The sequence below is a fragment of the Vipera berus genome (assembly GCF_964194415.1).
Source record: "Vipera berus genome assembly, chromosome: 2".
NCBI classification, from domain to species: Eukaryota; Metazoa; Chordata; class Lepidosauria; order Squamata; family Viperidae; genus Vipera; species Vipera berus.
This window is the reverse complement of record NC_138203.1, coordinates 2,042,324-2,062,569: the sequence shown is the minus strand read 5'-3', so window position 1 is coordinate 2,062,569 and position 20,246 is coordinate 2,042,324. Positions and strand designations below refer to the sequence as shown.

At 44.5% G+C, this 20,246-nt stretch overlaps 1 long non-coding RNA gene across 1 annotated transcript in view; it reads left to right on the top strand.

Annotated features, from left to right (window-relative positions):
• The window catches only part of LOC308663138, an 861,733-nt gene that overhangs the window by 737,695 nt on the left and 103,792 nt on the right, over positions 1-20,246 (top strand). The gene's annotated exons all lie outside the window — the stretch shown is intronic.

The window sequence follows — 20,246 nt, the reverse complement described above, 5'->3', positions numbered from 1 at the left end:
TTAGATTTCAAAACAGCGGATTTACGTCTCACTTTGCCGGATCCATCTCGTAACCTTCAAGATACTCTGCTGGCCTTCTTTCTTGGTGGTCTCCTATCCGAGTATATACACCGGGGGTGGGTGGGTAACTTTAAGATAGGGAGACTTAACTCCCAGAATTCCCCAGCCGTCCACCTATCTTAAATTTAAAACGCTGCGCCTGGCCCATTTCTCCTTACTTTCCGGACTTAAACGAGATCTGCTAACCACTTGAATTGTATCTTTATATTATAACTTTATAACTTTATATTATTATTATTATTATTATTATTATTATCTGAATATTCAGACAAATGTACTTTTTTCGAAGATTCCGTCTTGAAGAGCCCAGTCCCTTTTAAACCCAGAAATATTGACCTACAGGTACAATCTGCGACTCACACACACACACCGCCCCCCCCCCCCCGCCGAAGCTCAGGGCTCCGCCTTTAAGAAGAGCCGCTGCTCAAGAGTTCCTTGCAAAGAAACGCGCAGAAAACGGCGGCCAAAATTTGCTTTCCGAGAGAAATCGCAGAGACGAAATCCAGAAGCCTCTTTACTTAGGAGGAAATAGGCCAAGGACCGGTTGGCTTCCAGCCTCCAGTAAACTACCCAAAGGGCAAGATTCACACGTCAATATGGATGCTCTGAGCCCGGCACTCCGATTGGGCGGTGGGGTGGGGGGCTGGACTAGATGACCTCAAAGGTTCCTTCCAATTCTGCTATTCCATTCCATTCCATTTCATTCCATTCCATTCCATTCTATTCTATTTCATATTTTCTATTCTATTCTATTCTATTCTATTCTATTCTATTCTATTCTATTCTATTCTATTCTATTCTATTCCACTACACTACACTACACTACACTACACTACACTACACTACACTACACTACACATATTCTATTCTACTCTACTCTACTCTACTCTACTCTACTCTACTCTACTCTACTCTACTCTATTCTATTCTATTCTATTCTATTCTATTCTATTCTATTCTATTCTATTCTATTCTATTCCAATTCCAATTCCAATTCCAATTCCAATTCCAATTCCAATGCATATATTCCATTCCATTCCATTCCATTCCATTCCATTCTATTCTATTCTATTCTATTCCAATTCCAATGCATCTATTCTATTCTATTCTATTCCATTCCATTCCATTCCATTCCATTCCATTCCATTCCATTCCATTCCATTCCATTCCTTCTATTCTATTCTATTCTATTCTATTCTATTCTATTCTATTCTATTCTATTCTATTCTATTCTATTCTATTCTATTCTATTCTATTCTATTCTATTCTATTCTATTCTATTCTATTCTATTCTATTCTATTCTATTCCCAAATGTAAGATGTGGAATATTATGAATAGGTCTTGATTTCTGCTTCCGGAGGAAAATAAGAATAAGTCTAGAATTAGGAACATGAGATGGACAATGTGAATTGGTGCCCTCCAACACTGTTTGGACCAGCCCTGGTAGCTGAGGCTGATGGGAAGCTGGGATATTTAAAGTGCGCAAAGTCACTATTTCTTAATTACAACGGATGGACGAGGAAATGAGGTTGAAAGCATTTACAGGCCGAGCCTGGATCGGAAAGTATGGGCAGGGAAGGCAAATGACCGGCTGTCTGCAAGGAGTATAAATCCCCCCATTCCCCGCCATCCAGTCAGAGGTGAAGAAGCTTCTGGGATGAGAAATGAAATGTCTTCAAAGAAAAACTAAGAAAGTCCATTTGCCTCTTGAAAAACCACCTTTTGGACAACCACGACCCGGGTGACAGAGAATCTCCCTACGCAAAGTGTGCAGGAAAATCCAATCCTTGATTGCCAATCCAATCCAACTTGTAATCTTTGGACAGAATGGCCTCTAAAGCCAAGTTCAGAAAACACCTGGCTGTATTCTGGCAACATGCCACAATAATATCTTCACACGACACCCTGAATCCTGAATGGAATGATCCAACCGTGGGTTTTATCCTGGCTTAGCACGTTGCGTGAACCTCCGATCCTTTGCAAGCGATTCCCTTGGCGCACCTGAGCATATGCAAGGCCTCCGACCTAGCCTGCGGGGTAGCCATCTCGAGCCTGTGGGGACTAGACTAAAAGTAATGCTGCGAAAGAAAGAAAGAAAGAAAGAAAGAAAGAAAGAAAGAAAGAAAGAAAGAAAGAAAGAGAAAGAAAGAAGGGAGGGAGGGAGAGATGAAGGGAGGGAGGGAGGAAGAAGATGGGAATGAGCAGGAAAGTAAGAGGGGAGGAATGAAGCAAGCAAGCAAGGAAGGAAGGAAGAAAGAAAGATAGATGAAGAAAGAAAGAAAGAAAGAAAGAAAGAAAGAAAGAAAGGGAGGGAGGGAGGGAGGAGATGGGAATGAGAGGGAAAGTAAGAGGGGAGGAATGAAGGAAGGAAGGAAGGAAGAAAGAAAGAAAGGAGAAAAAGAAAGAAAGAAAGAAAGAAAGAAAGAAAGAAAGAAAGAAAGAAAGAAAGAAAGGGAGGGAGGGAGGAGATGGGAATGAGAGGGAAAGTAAGAGGGGAGGAATGAAGGAAGGAAGGAAGGAAGAAAGAAAGAAAGGAGAAAAAGAAAGAAAGAAAGAAAGAAAGAAAGAAAGGAGGGAGGGAGGAAGGAGATGGGAATGAGAGGGAAAGTAAGAGGGGAGGAAGGAAGGAAGGAAGGAAGGAAGGAAGAAGGGAGGGAGGAAGAAAGAAAGAGAAAGAAAGAAAGAGGGAGGGAGGAAGGAAGGAAGGAACTTGACTTAAGTTAACAACCTGGTATCTGCTTCGTAAACATAGCAAAATCATTGATGACTGAGTAACTCATGTACAGGATCTCTGCGATAAACAGAAGTAAGAAAGAGAAAGAAAGAAAGAAAGAGAAAGAAAGAAAGAAAGAAAGAGGAAGGAAGGAAGGAAGGAAGGAAGGAAGGAAGGAAGGAAGGAAGGAAGGAAGGAAGGATATTTTATCTGTCGGATCTCACCTACCGTCAACCAAGAACTGAGTGGGTCTGGCTCCCGACTTCGTCGCCTCCCCCTCCCCCATTTTTTATCGATCTCCCCTCTATTCCTGCAAAAGGAGATCCGTGTGTGTGTGTGGGGGGGGAAACCTTTCCGATCGGGCGCAAGAGGCCCCGGCAGCTTTTGGGAGGCGCCGAGCGGGGCGCGGAGCGTCAGGAAGTCAGAAAGCTTGGCTCCTTCTTCTTTCCAAAGGAAGAGGAAACGTGGGCTTCCCTCTCGCCCCTCCCTCATTTGTGGACCCCCCCCTGGCCAAGGGGTGGGGGGGTGGGGGGGCGAGGCTTGGATCTAACTTCAGAGCTCCTGCTTCTAAGCTGCCCATCGGATTGGGCAGCGGAAGATCGGGTTGCTTAATTTAATTTAATTTAATTTAATTTAATAATATTTCTATATTATTGCCAATAAGGAGGAACGGCTTTCCGGATAAATCTCTTTATTTCCTCTTATCTGGTTTGAAGCAGCCTTCCCTTTCCTCGGTCTGGCTCGGTGGCGCATGGGACATGGAGTCCGCCATCCCGGGAGGATTCGGGCCGGCGAGGCTGCTGCGGCTGCTCTTGAAACAAACGGGGTCTTTGGCCGGCGCGGAAGTCCCGCGGAAAGTCCTCTCGTGGAACCTTTCCACGAGGAGAAAGATGCGTGGGGAAAGCAGCTGGCTGCCTCGGGAGTAAACGTAGCGAAACTCGGGCTGTGACACGTGAGCCGCGCTAACTTCCATGGAAGACTACCTTCACACAAAGCGCGCCTAATTCAGAAATCGTGGGCACTCACTCCATCCCTGGTGGATTTTAAGAAGAGGCTAGACCAGGGGTAGGTAACCTCGGCTCTTTTATGACTCATGGACTTCAATTCTGGGAGTTGAAGTCAATTCTGGGAGTTGAAGTCCATGAGTCATAAAAGAGCCGAGGTTACCTACCCCTGGATTAGACAGTCACTAGTCTGAGATGGGATAGTTTAATGAAGAGAAGGGCGAGGGGGGGACAGGATAGCAGTCTTCCAGTATCTCAGGGGCTGCCCCAAAGAAGAGGCAGTCAAGCTGTTCTCCAAAGCACCTGAAGGCAGGACAAGAAGCAACGGATGAAAACTAGTCAAGGAGAGAAGCAACCTAGAACTAAGGAGAAACTTCCTGACAGTTAGAAACAATTAATCAGTGGAATAACTTGTCTTCAGAAGCTGTGAATGCTCCAACACTGGGAGTTTTTAAGAAGAGACTGGACAGCCATTGGTCTGAAATGGTATAGGGTTTCCTGCCTGAGCAGGGGGTTGGACTAGATGACCTCCAAGGTCCCTTCCAACTATTATTATTATTATTATTATTATTATTATTATTATTATTATTATTATTATTATTATTATTATTATTATTGTTATTATTGTTATTGTTATTACTACTACTACTACTACTACTACTACTACTACTACTACTTTGGCTGCAGATGCTTTCCCACAGATGCTGAAGGCAGTCTGATTTATTCAGTCAACCCTAACCCACAGAAGCACAATCGACGGCTGACCTGACCTCTGGGCAGACCCTCACAATCAGTTACAAGCTGGGTCAGTTACAAGGCGGGATAGATAGTTCGTCTGAAGCCCAGGAAGCGCACGAGTTTCGCTCCCTTTTGCTGGGAGCCTTTTCCAGCAAGGGAAGGTGAGGAAGATTCCCAAAGATACTTCTCCTCCCCCCCGCCCTCCCCCCCCCCCCCGCGAGGGAACTGGACTCTTCTTGTTTTGCTTTGAAGACGTTTCGCTCCTCCTCCTGGAAGCTTCTTCAGCTCTGACGGATGCTGGGGGGAATGGAAAGAGTGATACTCCTGGCAGAGAGCCGTTCAATCTTTCCCCTCCCCACCATCCAGCCAGAGCTGAAGAAGCTTCTTGGATGGGATGGGAAACGTCTTCAAAGAGAAAGAAGAAAGTTCAGTCGCCTCGTGGGGAAAAAAAAAGCATCTTTGGGACAACCAGGACCGGGATGACGGAGAAACTCCGTAGACATTTAACGTGGGGAAGAGCTGCGGGAGGACAAGCGAGTCATACATATCCCGCTCGACTTGAGATTTACGGACACGGTCCCTGGACTGTGCCCAAAGGTCCCAGCCTTCACAGATTCAGACAGCTAGAACCTGTGGGAATGAAATAATAAATAACAACAACAACAACAACAACAACAACAACAACAACAACAACAATAATAATAATAATAATAATAATAATAATAATAATAATAATAATAATAATTCATTTTTAATATGTGCCATTGTGCCCACAATAAAAATGACAATAAAGGTTATCTATCTATCTGTCTGTCTGTCTGTCTGTCTGTCTGTCTAAATAATAATAATAATAATAATAATAATAATAATAATAATAATAATAATAATAATTCATTTTTAATATGTGCCATTGTGCCCACAATAAAAATGACAATAAAGGTTATCTATCTGTCTGTCTGTCTGTCTGTCTAAATAATAATAATAATAATAATAATAATAGTAATAATAATAATAATAATAATAATAATAATAATAATAATAATAATAATAATAATAATAATAATAATAATAATAATAATAATAATAATAATAATAATAATAATAATAAATGATGTTGGAAGGGACCTTGGAGGTCATTTAGTCCAACCCCCCACTCAGGCAGGGAACCCTATACCATTTCAGACAAATGGCTGTCCAGTCTCTACTTAAAAACTTCCAGTGTTAGAGCATTCACAGCTGAATAGAATAGAATAGAATAGAATAGAATAGAATAGAATAGAATAGAATAGAATAGAATAGAATAGAATAGAATAGAATAGAGTTGGAAGGGACCTTGGAGGTCATCCAGTCCAACCCCCTGCTCAGGCAGGGAACCCTATACCTTTACAGACAAATGGTTGTACGGTCTCTTCTTGAAAACTTCCCGTGTTGGAGCATTCACCGCTCTGCTAGTCTCTCGAGAGCGTGTCTGTTTCTACTTTATTAAAAGTAAGTCTCTTCTCAAGCGGATCGACTCTATCAGGAATGATATTTGAGCGATGGGACGCCCGATTCTTTAAAAATAGCTGCAGATTTTCCGATTTCGATTGAAACAAAACTTTCAAACCACTCCAGAAACGGCCCTTAAATACGTACTTCAATTTTAAAAATAGGTTTGAAAAAAAAAGTGTTGGCCTGTTTCGTCTTCGAGGTTGCGGCCGCCCAACCCGGGAGCTACATTTGCAGAACACGTGTACATTTTCCGATGTTTAACCGGAGCAGGGCTTATTCGGATAAACCCCGTGTTCTGAGGTACTATCAAGGGCCGAACCATAAACTGGCCGGGCAGGATCTTGATTCCCAAACCACACTAAACTAAAGCGGGGTTGGTCATGAGTTTAGTACTGTATGTCGTGTGAATTTAGCCAGCATTAAGAGCGGGAGACTTGCTTGCTCCGGGAGAATCTTGTCTACGCCTTCGCTTTTAACTCTTCTATAGGTTGGTAAAATACATATTTTAAAGAAGTTCGTCCCGCAGGACGTCGGATGAAGGGACACCCCCCCCCCCAAGGAAGCGTCCACACAGCAATCTCGACCCACTCACTTAAACGCTTTAATGGCTGCATTCTCACCACAGGCTAAGTTGGGTTCGTGCTAACTTTGAATACTTTTTAAAAATAATATATTTAAGGAAATCCACCCGGTCGGTTAGTATACTCAGCCGATCTCACCCCGGGCCCACAAAAAGAGATCGATTTCCCCAACCCAGCTCTGATGATCCTAACTTAGGACCTTCTCCAAGGCCGCCGAAGTAAGGAGCGCAAATCCAGCTCGTTGGGAAGCCCTGCGGTGGGGGATCGCCGAGGCGCCTTTGCGCGCGATCCAAGCGGATCGCGCTAAGCCGGAAAGAAAAAAAAAACAGCAAGCTGTCTCTCCAGGCCGGTGTAGGCCTGGTTTCCTCCTGCCTCCCCATCCCCCCCCTCCACCCCGGGAAAACCCGAGCTGGCTTGGGCGCTTGGCGTAGCTCCGGCTTAACTGGAACGCGGATCTCCGTCGCTGGGTCCGCCTTTCTTAAGCATCGCCAGCCAGTTTGGGGCTATGAAATTGGTCCCAGGCCCGCATGGATTCCCTCGATCCTCTCTAGAGCAGCCTCCAATTTCACCCATCCGTTATAGATCGATGGCTAACGGATCTCTCTCCCTTCGCCTCCCGCTCGTCAAGCGAGGAAGCGCCGGTTGCGAGGCGAGGAGCGAGGAAAACGCGGCTTCGTTTGTCTCTCTTGGTCGCCGAGGCTTTCTCACCGGCGCTTCCAGCCAGGCGGACACGGCGGTTCCCCGTTAATTGATTTAAATTGCTTTATCTGGCAGCGGAGGGGGGAGTTGGGGGTGGTGGTGGAAATCCGCGTCAGTTCCGCGTTGCTGGAGTTGCAAAAAGGCAGGCTGGGAGAGAAGTCCTTTCAAGAGCAGCCTGGCTCTTTTGTGGTTAGGGAACGGAACGGAACGGAACGGAACAGAACAGAAAATGGAATAGACTAGAATAGAAAATGGAATGGAATGGAATGGAATGGAATGGAATGGAATAGAATAGAATAGAATAGAATAGAATAGAATAGAATAGAATAGAATAGAATAGAATAGAATAGAATAGAATAATGGAGTGGAAGAATAGAATAGAATAGAATAGAATAGAATAGAATAGAATAGAATAGAATAGAATAGAATAGAATAGAATAGAATAGAATGTAAAATAAAATAAAATATGGAATGGAATGGAATGGAATGGAGCTGGAAGGGACCCTGGAGGTCTTCTAGTCCAGCCCCCCGCTCAAGCAGGAGAACCTATACCATCTCAGACAAGTGACTGTCCAGCCTCTTCTTTAAAATCTCCAGTGATGGAGAGTCCACGATTTCTGGTGGCAAGCTGTTCCACTGGTTAATTGTCCTCACTGTTAGGAAGTTTCCCCTTAATTCCAGGTTGCTTCTCTCTTTGGTCGGTTTCCAACCCTTGTTTCTCATCCTGCCCTCTGGGGCTCTGGTGAATAACGTCACCCCCTCAAATGCTGGAATACTGCCAGAAGGGGGGCCCCCACCCAACTGCGAGGGCTTATCCCAGAAGTTGAGCCAATCCTGGGACAGGACAGGACCAAGAAGGATCAGACCCATTATTCTCTAAAGCACCTGAAAGCAGCACAAGAAGCAACGGATGGAAACTAGTCAAGGAGAGAAGCAACCTGGAACTAAGGAGAAACTTCCTGACAGTTGGGAAAATTAACCAGTGGAACAACCTGCCACCAGAAGCGGTGAATGCTCCAACACTGGAAGTTTTTAAGAAGAGACTGGACAGCCATTTGCCTGAAATGGTATAGGGTTCCCTGCCTGAGTGGGGGGTGGGTGGGGTTGGACTAGACGACCTCCAAGGTCCCTTCCAACTCTATTATATATATATTTATGTAAAAGATAGGGTAGCCACTCCCTAGATTCTCCCAGGCTATATCTGTTACGGTAAGAAAACAGGCAGTCCTCAACTTTGTACAACAACTGAGCCCAAACTTTCTGTCGTTCAGTGAGACAATTAAATTAGTTTTGCCCTGTTGTTTGACCTTTCTCACCACATTTGTTAAGTGAATCACTGCAGTTATTAAATTAGCAACACGGTTCTTAATTTGGCTTCCCCATTGACTTTGCTTATCAGAAGGTCGCAAAAGGGGATCACGTGACACCCCCCCCCCAGGGACACGGCAACCGTCACAAGTCGGTTGCCAAGTGTCTGAATTTTAATCTCGGAAAAGCCACAACAGTCGTGTGAAAAGTGGTCCTAGGTCACTTTTTAAGTGCCGTTGTAATGTCGCTCGGTAAATGAACTGTTCTAAGTCCAGGACTAAGAGTTTAGTCACAACCAGCTCACAATATTCTCCTCCGCCACAGACATTGTGAGCTAAAGTCACAATGGACAGGAGCATCTGCAAGGAAGGAATAACATTAACTATAGCAATAGTAACAGCGCTTAGACTTACATACCGCTTCACAGTGCTTTACAGCCCTCTCAAAGTGGTTTACAGAGTCAGCATATTTGCCCCCAACAATCTGGGTCCTCATTTTACCGACCTTGGAAGGATGGAAGGCTGAGTCAACCATGAGCTGGTCAGGATCAAACTTCAGACTGTGGGCAGGGTCTGCCTGCAAAACTGCATTCTAACCACTGCACCACCAACAGCTCCCTTCCTTCCTTCCTTCCATCCTTCCATCCCATCCCATTTAGCAATAGCACTTAGATTTATATTTATTTATTTAATTAAATTTCTATACCGCCCTATTCCCGAAGGACTCATGATGCTTTACAGCCACTACATGATGCTTTACAGCCCTCTCTAATGGTTTACAATGTCAGCCTCTCGTCACCAACAATCTAGGTCCTCATTTTACTGACCTTGGAAGGACGGAAGGCTGAGTCAACCTTTGAGCTGGTGAGATTCGAACTGTTGAACTGCTGGCAGCCTGCAGTCAGCAGAAGTAGCCTGCAGTACTGCCCTCTGACCACTGCACCACCACGGCTGCACACAGCATTTTCACTGTGCTTTGCAAATTCAGTTTAAGCTAAAATGAGACCATAAGAGACAACCATTTGAGTCTGAGTTTCCGCATATGATCAAAGAGAGAAGCAACCTGGAACTAAGGAGAAACTTCCTGACAGTCAGAACAATTAATGGTGGTGAGGACGGCAGAAAAGATCGTTGGCAGTTGCTTCCCTCCCATCCAGGACGTGGCACAGAAACGTTGCTTGAGCTGGGTCCACAAGATTGTCTGGGACACGACACACCCTCTCCACAACCTGCTTTCCTTGTTACCTTCTGGGGGGGGGCACCGTGGTATCCGAAGCAGAACACCCAGATTCAGTCACAGTTGCATTCCATACAGCATTAACCTTGTGAACTCTCAAGCTTCCTTCTTCCATTATGTATTCAAGATGGACAGTGATTAATATTTATATGTTACTTATATGTGAGGGTGTAGGTCTATACATATGTTGTATATAGTATGCTTAAATATGTGTTATGTATGAGTACACTTCGAGAGCAACTAACTAATTTAAATTTTTAATGTGTGCCATTGTGTCCACAGTAAAAAATGACAATAAAGGTTATCTATCATCTATCTATCTATCTATCTATCTATCTATCTATCTATCTATCTATCTATCTATCTATCTATCTATCTATCTATCTATCATCTATCTATCTATCATCTATCTATCTATCTATCTATCTATCTATCTATCTATCTATCTATCTATCTATCTATCTATCTATCTATCTATCTACCTACCTACCATGCATCTATATCATCTATCTATCTATATCTACCATGCATTTATATCATATCTATCTGTCTGTCTGTCTAATTAGTGGAACGACTTGCCTCCAGAAGTTGTGAATGCTCCAACACTGGACATTTTTTAAGAAGAGATTGGGCAACAATTTGTCTGAAATGGTATAGGGTTTCTTGCCTGAGCAGAGGGTTGGACTAGATGACCTCCAAGGTCCCTTCCAACTCTGTTGTTCGGTTGGTATTCTGCTCCTAAGACTACTCTAGGAAAGACGTTACATGACAGCCATAATTTGGGTTAAAGTCTATGTTTGCAGGCCACTGATTGCCCTTTTAATTCCTAGCATTTCCAGGCCAGGCTAAGTAAAGGCTTTGATCTGACCTGAACATCAACCAGCATTCGCAAGACCTTTCTCATTAAAAAACCAACTTCCTAGGAAAGTCCTTTGAAATAAGATTGTGGAAGATCACGTTGGATCTAGAGGCCTTTCCAAATTCTCTTGCCTGTAACTGTGGACATCCAGGTGAAACATTTTTTTTCTAACCGTGTTCCATGCACACATTGATTCTTCTCTTTTTACTTTGCGTTCATTAATCTGCAGAAGCTGCCTTGCTAACTGGCAAGTCAACAAATGTTCCACTGAATCTGAAGGAGGGGGGGGGGGAGAGAAATTCCTGAGAACCGCCTAAGAAAATGAGGACTGTCACTCAACTGGGAAAAAATATCTAGGTTGATAAATGCAGGTTATCAGAATTGATTGAGCAGTCAATTAACCAATTATAACAGCACACGTTTGCCCTGGAAACAAAACAAATGTCAGTGCGAAAGCAGACTCGGAAGAACCACTTTTTTCTCCCATCAGGATGGGAATAGCTCTCTCAGAGGACTGCTTGCCGGTTTTTCCTTTTGTAAGTACTTCAGGACCCAATTTGGAAAGCCAATTAAGATGTTAAATTGATTAAAATAATACCCACTTAATCAGCCCAAACCATGTAACCTTAATTATAGGATTGGGGAAGGAGAAGGTCATTTGAGGACTGGGTGACTGAACTGCAGAATGTTAGATGACCACTAGGGAGCAGCAAAGACCTAGAATATTCTAGCCCTCTGTGCTGCCATCTGAAGGTCATAAAGGCAGTTACAAGTGGGAGCAGAAAATCTTTTGCTAAGGAGTCACACCTGATGTGTGTGTGTGTGTGTATGTATACACAGACACACACACCTGCCTTATTTTTAATCTGGGGATCATATATAAAGAACAGTTACTAGAATTGGGGATCTCCAGTTTAATGAAGAAAAGGACCAGGGGTGATGTGATAGCAGTCTTCCAATCTCTCAGGGGCTGCCCCAAAGAAGAGGGAGTCAAGCTATTCTCCAAAGCGCCTAAAGGCAGGACAAGAAACAACGGGTGGAAACTCATCAAGGAGAGAAGCAACCTGGAACTAAGGAGAAACCTCCTGACAGTCAGAACAATTAACCAGTGGAACAGCCTGCCACCAGAAATCATGGGCACTCCATCAATGGAAGTTTTTAACAAGAGACTGGACAGCCAGTTGTCTGAAATGGCATAGGTTCGTCTGCTCGAGCAGGGGGCTGGACTAGAAGACCTCCAAGGTCCCTTCCAGTTCTCTTCTGATTGATGCCGTGAATTCTACCTACAGCTGCTGTCAATCACATAGGCTCCCGCAATGACCTGCCCTACTCAACCAAGGCCATCCCTCAAGAGGCAACAAGCAAGTGGTTGGATCAGGTCCTTTGCACTGACCCGTCCGTCGTGGTTGGTCATCTTCCAGACAATCCCTGCCCTTCACAGCCTACACCCACCATATCCTTATTTTATGGAATAGCTTCTCATTAGATTTTGGGCAGTTCTCATTCCCTGGAGAGTGACAAAGGCCATATCTTTTCATCTTTCGTTTGCCTATAAAAGTGAGTCCTTTTAGCCCTTTTAGCTTCTGCTACTATTGTTGTAATTCCCACCCCATTCATCTGCTACTATTGTTGTAATTCCCATCCATTCATCTGCTACTATTGTTGTAATTCCCATCCATTCATCTGCTACTATTGTTGTAATTCCCACCCCATTCATCTGCTACTATTGTTGTAATTCCCACCCCATTCATCTGCTACTATTGTTGTAATTCCCATCCCATTCATCTGCTACTATTGTTGTAATTCCCATCCCATTCATCTGCTACTATTGTTGTAATTCCCATCCCATTCATCTGCTACTATTGTTGTAATTCCCATCCATTCATCTGCTACTATTGTTGTAATTCCCATCCATTCATCTGCTACTATTGTTGTAATTCCCATCCCATTCATATGCTACTATTGTTGTAATTCCCATCCCATTCATCTGCTACTATTGTTGTAATTCCCACCCCATTCATCTGCTACTATTGTTGTAATTCCCACCCCATTCATCTGCTACTATTGTTGTAATTCCCATCCCATTCATCTGCTACTATTGTTGTAATTCCCACCCCATTCATCTGCTACTATTGTTGTAATTCCCATCCCATTCATCTGCTACTATTGTTGTAATTCCCATCCCATTCATCTGCTACTATCGTCGTAATTCCCATCCCATTCATCCGCTACTATCGTCGTAATTCCCATCCCATTCATCTCGTTGTGCTAGGGGGGTCTACAAGAGGTCAAAAGGGTTGAGACGGCAGACGGAACCGAGCAATCAAATCTTTGCCTTTGTTAAGAGACATCATAGGCCCGGCTGCCATCTTGACTTTTTTGACCCCTGCCCACCAGACTCCCTCCCCATACTGTTTCTTGGGGATTCATTACGGTTTTATTGAGGCGTTTAATTTGGCGGGATCCAGTCAAGCGAGTAAGTACATAGAAAGATAACAGACCTTTTCTCTTTAATATCAGAGGTTTAAAATGGGAAGGGAAAAGGACCAATGAAATGTCTGCTCTTTAAAACTGCTTCTTCTTCTCTCTCCTTCCAGTTTGCCTTCTGTACTGGAATAAAATGCAGACCCTCTATAACAGGGGTCCCCAACCCCCCGGTCCATGGACCGGTACTGGGCCGCGGCATGCCAGCAAAACAAGCCAAGCCCCATCCGTGGGATGCAGGCAGCACACAAAACCAGGCGCTCTCTGGTCCGTGGAAAAACTTCCTTCCACGGAACGGATCCCTTGTGCCCCAAAGGTTGGGGGGGCCTCTGCTCTAGGCTACAACACAGCTATAGAATGTGTAACTCAGTATTTGCGGGAGCCCAGCCCTTAGTACACTGGCTAAACAAGGCCTTCACGTTACGTTTTTATTTTTAATTATTTACTAAATCTCTCAAAGGACCTGTTGCTGGCCTTCTACCACTGTACCATAGAGAGCGTGTGTTAACCTACGGTCTGTGTGTGTGTGGTTTGGGAGTTGTACAGTCAGGGAAAAAAACAATGCTGTCCAGGGTCGTAAAGACTGCGGAGAGAATAATTGGGTGTACTCTTCCTACTTTAGATCAAATCTATGCCTCCAGGTGTTATAAGAAAGCTGTGGAGATTTGTGCAGGATTGCACGCACCCCGGAAGTGATCTCTTTCAGCTTCTGCCTCCTAGAAGGAGGTTTAGGGTCATAAAGACCAGGACTAGCCGCTTGAGAAATAGTTTTTTTTTTTAATCCAAAAGCGGTTTTGGCTTTGAATGCAGCAGAATGCAGTTTCTGAGAGAACTTCTGTATTTAGTTTTTTAGAGTGTTAGAGTGTTTCTAGGGGTTAAATGTGTATATGTGGGGTGGGGTGGTATGTTGATATGTATTTTGTTGTTTTTTGTTGGGTTTTGTGGGGCTGATGTGGATTTTTCCATTTCGTTGTTCTGTATGGGACAATGACAATAAAGATTATCGAATCGAATCGAAATTGATTGGGTACCCCCGCTCTATAAGGAGAAGTTTGGGGGAGCAAGGACCTCCACAGAGAACATTTCCCCCCCCCCCCTGTATGCTGCTCTATCTAATGCCAAGCTTTGGACAGAGTTACAAATGATGAAAGTTAAATTAAGCTTTGCAACCCAAACAAGCACGTGGTGGGATTCTCTGTGAAGTAGGGTGAGGGAATGCTCTAAATCAGAGACCCTCAACCTTTTGGGCACCGGGGACCGGTTCCGTGGAGGGAGGTTTTTCCACAGATCGGAGAGTGCGTGGTTTTGTGTGGTGCCTGCATCCGACGGATGGGGCTTTGCTTGTTTGTGCGGACCGGTTGCTGGCATGCTGAGGCCCGGGGGTTGGGGACCCCTGCTCTGGACAGCCATTTGTCTGAAATGGTATAGGGCTTCCTGCCTGAGCAGGGGGTTGGACTAGATGACCTCCAAGGTCTCTTCCAACAACAACAACAACAACAACAACAACAACAACAACAACAACAACAACAACAACAATAGTTTCCCAACCATGGCAACTTGAAGATCTGGACTTCAACTCCCCAAATTCCAGAGATTGCTCTAAAACCCTTCCTGGGAACCACCATTCCGGTGATCACCAAGAATAGTTTCAGGGCATCTACAAAGTAAAATAAATATTTTAAAATTTCCCAGTTCTAGTTTATAGAAGGGTACATATTAGAATAGAATAGAATCTGGAAGGAACCTTTGAGGTCATCTAGTCCAACCTCAGGTCAAGCAGGAGAACCCGTACCATCTCAGACAAGTGACTGTCCAGTCTCTTCTTAAAAACCTCCAGTGATGGAGCGCCCACGATTTCTGGTGGCAAGTTGTTCCACTGGTTGATTGTCCTCACTTTCAGGAAGTTTCTCCTTAATTCCAGGTTGCTTCTCTCTTTGGTCAATTTCCAAGCATTGTTTCTCATCCTTCCCTCTGGAGCTTTGGTGAATAAGGTGACCCCCTCCTCTTCTTTGTGGCAGCCCCTCAAATACTGGAACACTGCTACTGATATAATCATATTGATTAATATATTATTGATATAATCCATATTGATTAATATAGTATTGATATAATCCATATTAATTAATATAATATTGATATAATCAGTATTGATTAACATGATATTGATATAATCCACATACATTTGGGGGTCTTTGTTCATTTTTAGAATATAAAAAGTTCTTGAGACCCAAATGTTGGGCAACCACAGCTCCTCAATCCCCTCCGGGACCCTCCATCAAGAAGAGCAATGTGGCTTTCAAATCTCCCAACTGCAGGCAGCCCTTGACTTATAGCCATCCATTTAGCGACTGTCTGAAGTTACGACGACACTGAAAAAATGATTTATGGTTGTTTTTCACACTTAACGACCTTTGCGGCCTCCCCTTGGCCACACGATCAAAATTTGGACGCTTGGCAACTAGCTCGTATTTACGACGGTGGCCGCGTCCCGGGATCATGTGATCCCCTCTTGCGACCTTCTGACAAGCAGAGTCAACGTGGTGAGGGTGGTGAGCCAGATTCACTTAACAACCCTGTTGCTAACTGAACAGCTGCAGCGATTGTGATGAGAAAGGTCACAAAATGGAGCAAGAGCCACTTAACAACTTTCTCACTTTGCAGCCGAAACTTCGGGCTTAGTTGTGGTCGTAAGTTTGAGGACCGCCAAGTTTGAACGTTGCCTTGCAGTGGTCAAATCCGAATCTAAGGTAACTGTGGGGTTTCCACATTTTCCACAATAAAAAGTCCATCCACCCCGAGTGAATATATCTGTTGTACCAAAGCAAAAATGGAAACAAATCTGCTCAAACTTGAAAATCGTTCAAATGACACCATTTTTGCCAGAGTGTGCACAGTCTTATTGTGCTGAGATAACCCAGGAGTAAACACAGTAAACAGTGGTTTGTACCAAACGGTGGTTTATCTTACACTATCTACAATATCATACACCAGGAACAATATACATACTGTGCACGTGCTAATACAGCAGGATCCAAAACACCACAATTACAGCAGGAGAACGGAAGAGCACAGCAGCAAAAGCCTTCCCTTTTATACAAAGGCTCTTAAAGAGACATAGACCCAGCTGGCTCTTCAAGGGACGCAGACCCTGCTGAGTCATTCCCATCATTACATCATACATCTCACATTGCACAAGCTGGCTAGCTGTTAAATCATAACCTTGACAATTTTGCTTGCCATCTTTGCATCACTCTGCTTCCCCTAACAGCTGAAAAAAGGGTCAATCCGAAGTGTGGTAGGTTAGATAAGCTGTGTTCTTTTGTGTAGCTTTCTCCCCCCCTCCACTAAAGTGAGCCGTGCCAAAGAGCGGATGAAAAATTCCTAAAATTCACGCAAGCCTGGATCCATCCATCCCATTTATTTAAGAAAAATGTCTATGGCTGCCCATCTCACTCGGAGTGACTCTGGGTGATTTACAAAAATAACACCCCAATACAACCCCCCCCCCCCAAATCTTGACCCCGACCCGCCAGTGACAACAATCAAACCAGCCATTTGATAGGTACTGTATCACCCGGAGGTCCTCTGGCAAAACTGTCTTTTCAAGGCCCTGCAAAGGAGTGTCACGATGGGGTCCAATCTTATTTCTGCAGGGAGGGAGCCATCAGGACCTCTTTAAGAAAACAGACCCACAACATCCCCTGCCACTCTGGTGGGCCAGGTAGATGCAACTGGGATGTAATGGATGTATAATCCATCCATCCATCCACCCATCCAGCCACACACACACCCATCGATTGTTCCATCCATCCATCCATCCATCCATCCATCCATCCATCCATCCATCCAATTTTTTGGCTGCAGAACTCCCAAAGCGAGCCCCGTTTAATTGTAATGCTGGGGTATCCTATTGATGATGCTTTCAAGCTTGGCCTTCATCACTAAGCAGGATACAGCCTGGCTGGTTTCTGGCTAAGAGTCTATGAGAAATTCCAGGATCTATAGGTCATACGGAGACCTTGAGAATGCTTCCTGGATGAAAGGTCTGACAACCCACTTCCAGAGTTTCTTAAGCAAATTACAACTAGGGCAGGGGTAGGCAACCTTGGCTCTTTTATGACTCGTGGACTTCAACTCCCAGAATTCCTGAGCCAGCCATGCTGAGGGGAAAGGGAGAGGTTTCCAAGCTGAGCCAGGCTGGATTAGGAATTCTGGGAATTGAAGTCCACGAGTCATGAAGTGGCCATAGTTCCCCCGTGCTGGCTCAGGAATTCTGGGAGTTGAAGTCCCTGAGTCATGAAGCGGCCATAGTTCCCCCGTGCTGGCTCAGGAATTCTGGGAGTTGAAGTCCACCAGTCATGAAGGGGCCATAGTACTCCCATGCTGGCTCAGGAATTCTGGGAGTTGAAGTCATAAAAGAGCCAAGGTTGCCTACCCCTGAGCTAGGGCCTATTCACCAGGATCTGAACTCAACTTGAAGGATACTTTGCTGTTTTTAAGGGGGGGGGAAACAGGACTTCTAACTGCCACATTCATTTTCTGGGAGAGTGTGAAGGCCGCCCGCATTTTGAAACGAAATAGTTCAACGTAAGGATAAATGAGATACTTTTTTATATAGCCTGGAATCATTTGCTCCAAGAGAAAGGGGACACCAGCAGAATTCGTGGTCAACGGAGACTTGGTATGACCTTCATCCAGCGTCCCAAGCTCTAACGTTCTGCTTGGAAGAACATGAAAATGAAAACGGCTTGTCTGAGTTCCTTCACGCATGGGTGCTGTAGATGCTCAAAGGGAAGTCAGTGCTGGACATTATGTGGTAAACTACAGCTTGTCCTACCACCCTTTCAAAAGATGTTGAGAGTTTGGAAAAAGGTTCAGAGAAGAGCAACTAAGAGGATCCAAGGCCTGGAGACCAAAACATACGAAGAACGGCTGCGGGACTTGGGTTTGGCCGGTCTAGAGAAAAGAAGAAATAGGGGGGACATGATAGCAGAATTCCAGTATTTGAGGGGCTGCCACAAAGAAGAGGAAGTGGATCAAACTATTCTCCAAAGCACCAGAGGGAAGGAGGAGAAACCATGGTTGGAAACTGACCAAAGAGAGAAGCAACCTGGAATTGAAGAGAAACTTCCTAACAGTGAGGACAATTAACCAGTGGAACAGCTTGCCTCTGGAAGTGATGGCTGCTTCATCACTGGAGGTTTTTAAGAAGAGACTGGACAGCCATTTGTCTGAAATGGTATGGGGTCTCCGGCTTGAGTAGGGGGTTATTCGGTTATTTTCAATCTTGGCAGTTTTAAGACGTGTGGACTTCAGTTCCCAGAACTCCTCAGTTAGCCATGCTGATTGAGGAATTCTGGGAGTTAAAAGTCTAGGCGTTCTTCAAGCCACTGAGCCAGAGAAACATTGCCTCAAGCAGTGAGTGAATAAATCCGTGTGCCCCCCTCCCTCCACAGAGTGGGGCTGGGAGGGGGCTATTCACCTCCCCGGATTTGCTCCATGAGCCTCAGGGTTAATTTTTCCCTGCCTAACAAACACAGTCAGGAATTTTCCTCCACAGGTTTTTATTTTGGGGATGGGGCAAGCCCCATACCCCAAAACCTTCGACTAGGAAAAGGCCCGTCTGGAAGAAGGCCTTTCTCTGCATTTAATGCGGTGCCCTCCCAAGGATAAGCCTTTTCTCCCAGAACGGAGGTTACGAGAAGAAGATGCCCCTCACAACAGCCCTTTGAGGTAGGCTAAAGGACGGAGCCTCCATCAACAGAAGGCGGTGGTCCTACTAGCATCCTCACCAAAGGGCTGTTTGATTGGGTTCCCCACAATCTCTTCGGCAAGGGGGTCTCCACCAATATTTATCCGAGAAGGAACCACACACTGTTCACTGAACATGTTGTAAAAAATTGAGCTACGAGGTTCATTGAAGAGAATAACAGAGCTGGAAGGGACCTTGGAGGTCATCTAGTCCAGCCCCCTGCTCAAGCAGGAGACCCCATACCATTTCAGACAAATGGCTGTCCAATCTCTTCTTGAAAACCTCCAGTGCCCACAACTTCTGGTGGCAAGCAGTTCCAACTGCTTGATTGTCCTCACTCTTAGGAAACTTCTCCTTAATTCCAGGTTGCTTCTCTCTTTGATGAGTTTCCATCCGTTGCTTCTTGTCCTGCCTTCAGGGGCTCTGGAGAATAATTTGACCGCCTCTTTCTTGTGGCAGCTGCTCAAATATTGGAACATCGCTATCATGTCACCCTAAGTCTTCTAAATGGGGCAAAATCCCTGGTCTCACTGTTTAAGTATTAACCAGTGGAACTCCTTGCCTCCAGAAGTGGTGAATGCTCCAACACTGGAAGTTTTTAGGAAGAGACTGGACAGCCATTGGTCCGAAATGGTGTAGGGTTTCCTGCCTGAGCAGGGGGTTGGACTAGATGACCTCCAGGGTCCCTTCCAACTTTTTAAATTATTACCGTATTATTATTATTGTTGTTGTTGTTGTTGTTGTTGTTATTGATGTGACAGGTGGATAAAAAGGCCATATTCACTCTAAATATCAGGCTGATTGTGTGACTAACTACAATGATAATTATTCCTGATTTTTGTTTGACTGTGAACTATTATTCGGTTAATACATTTTGTTGGGAAAACTCACTGAATCAATGACTAACCAACGTTTGTGTGTGTCTGTGTGTTTGTGTGTGTGTGTGTGTGTGTGATAGCCTTAATAGACTCAGCCACCAAAAGAAACAAAAGAAAACAAACAAACCATCACAAGATTAACCCTAAACTAGCAGGCTTGAGCTGACACGGTTAAACAACCTGCCCGTTAAGAGAATTAACAAGTCAGGAAAGAAAAGAGGTAAAGAGGGAGAGAAAAAAGGAATAAAAATCAACAAGGGGCAGGCAAAGTCACTGGAAGTCCTTGGCTTCAGGGTAGAGAGCAGCCTTCGTTACAGAAGTGTCTTTCTTTCTTTTTCTTTCTTTCTTTCTTTCTTTCTTTCTTTCTTTTCCTCTTTTCCTCTTTCTTTCTCTCTTTCTTTCTTTCTTTCTTTCTTTCTTTCTTTCTTTTTTCTTTCTCTCT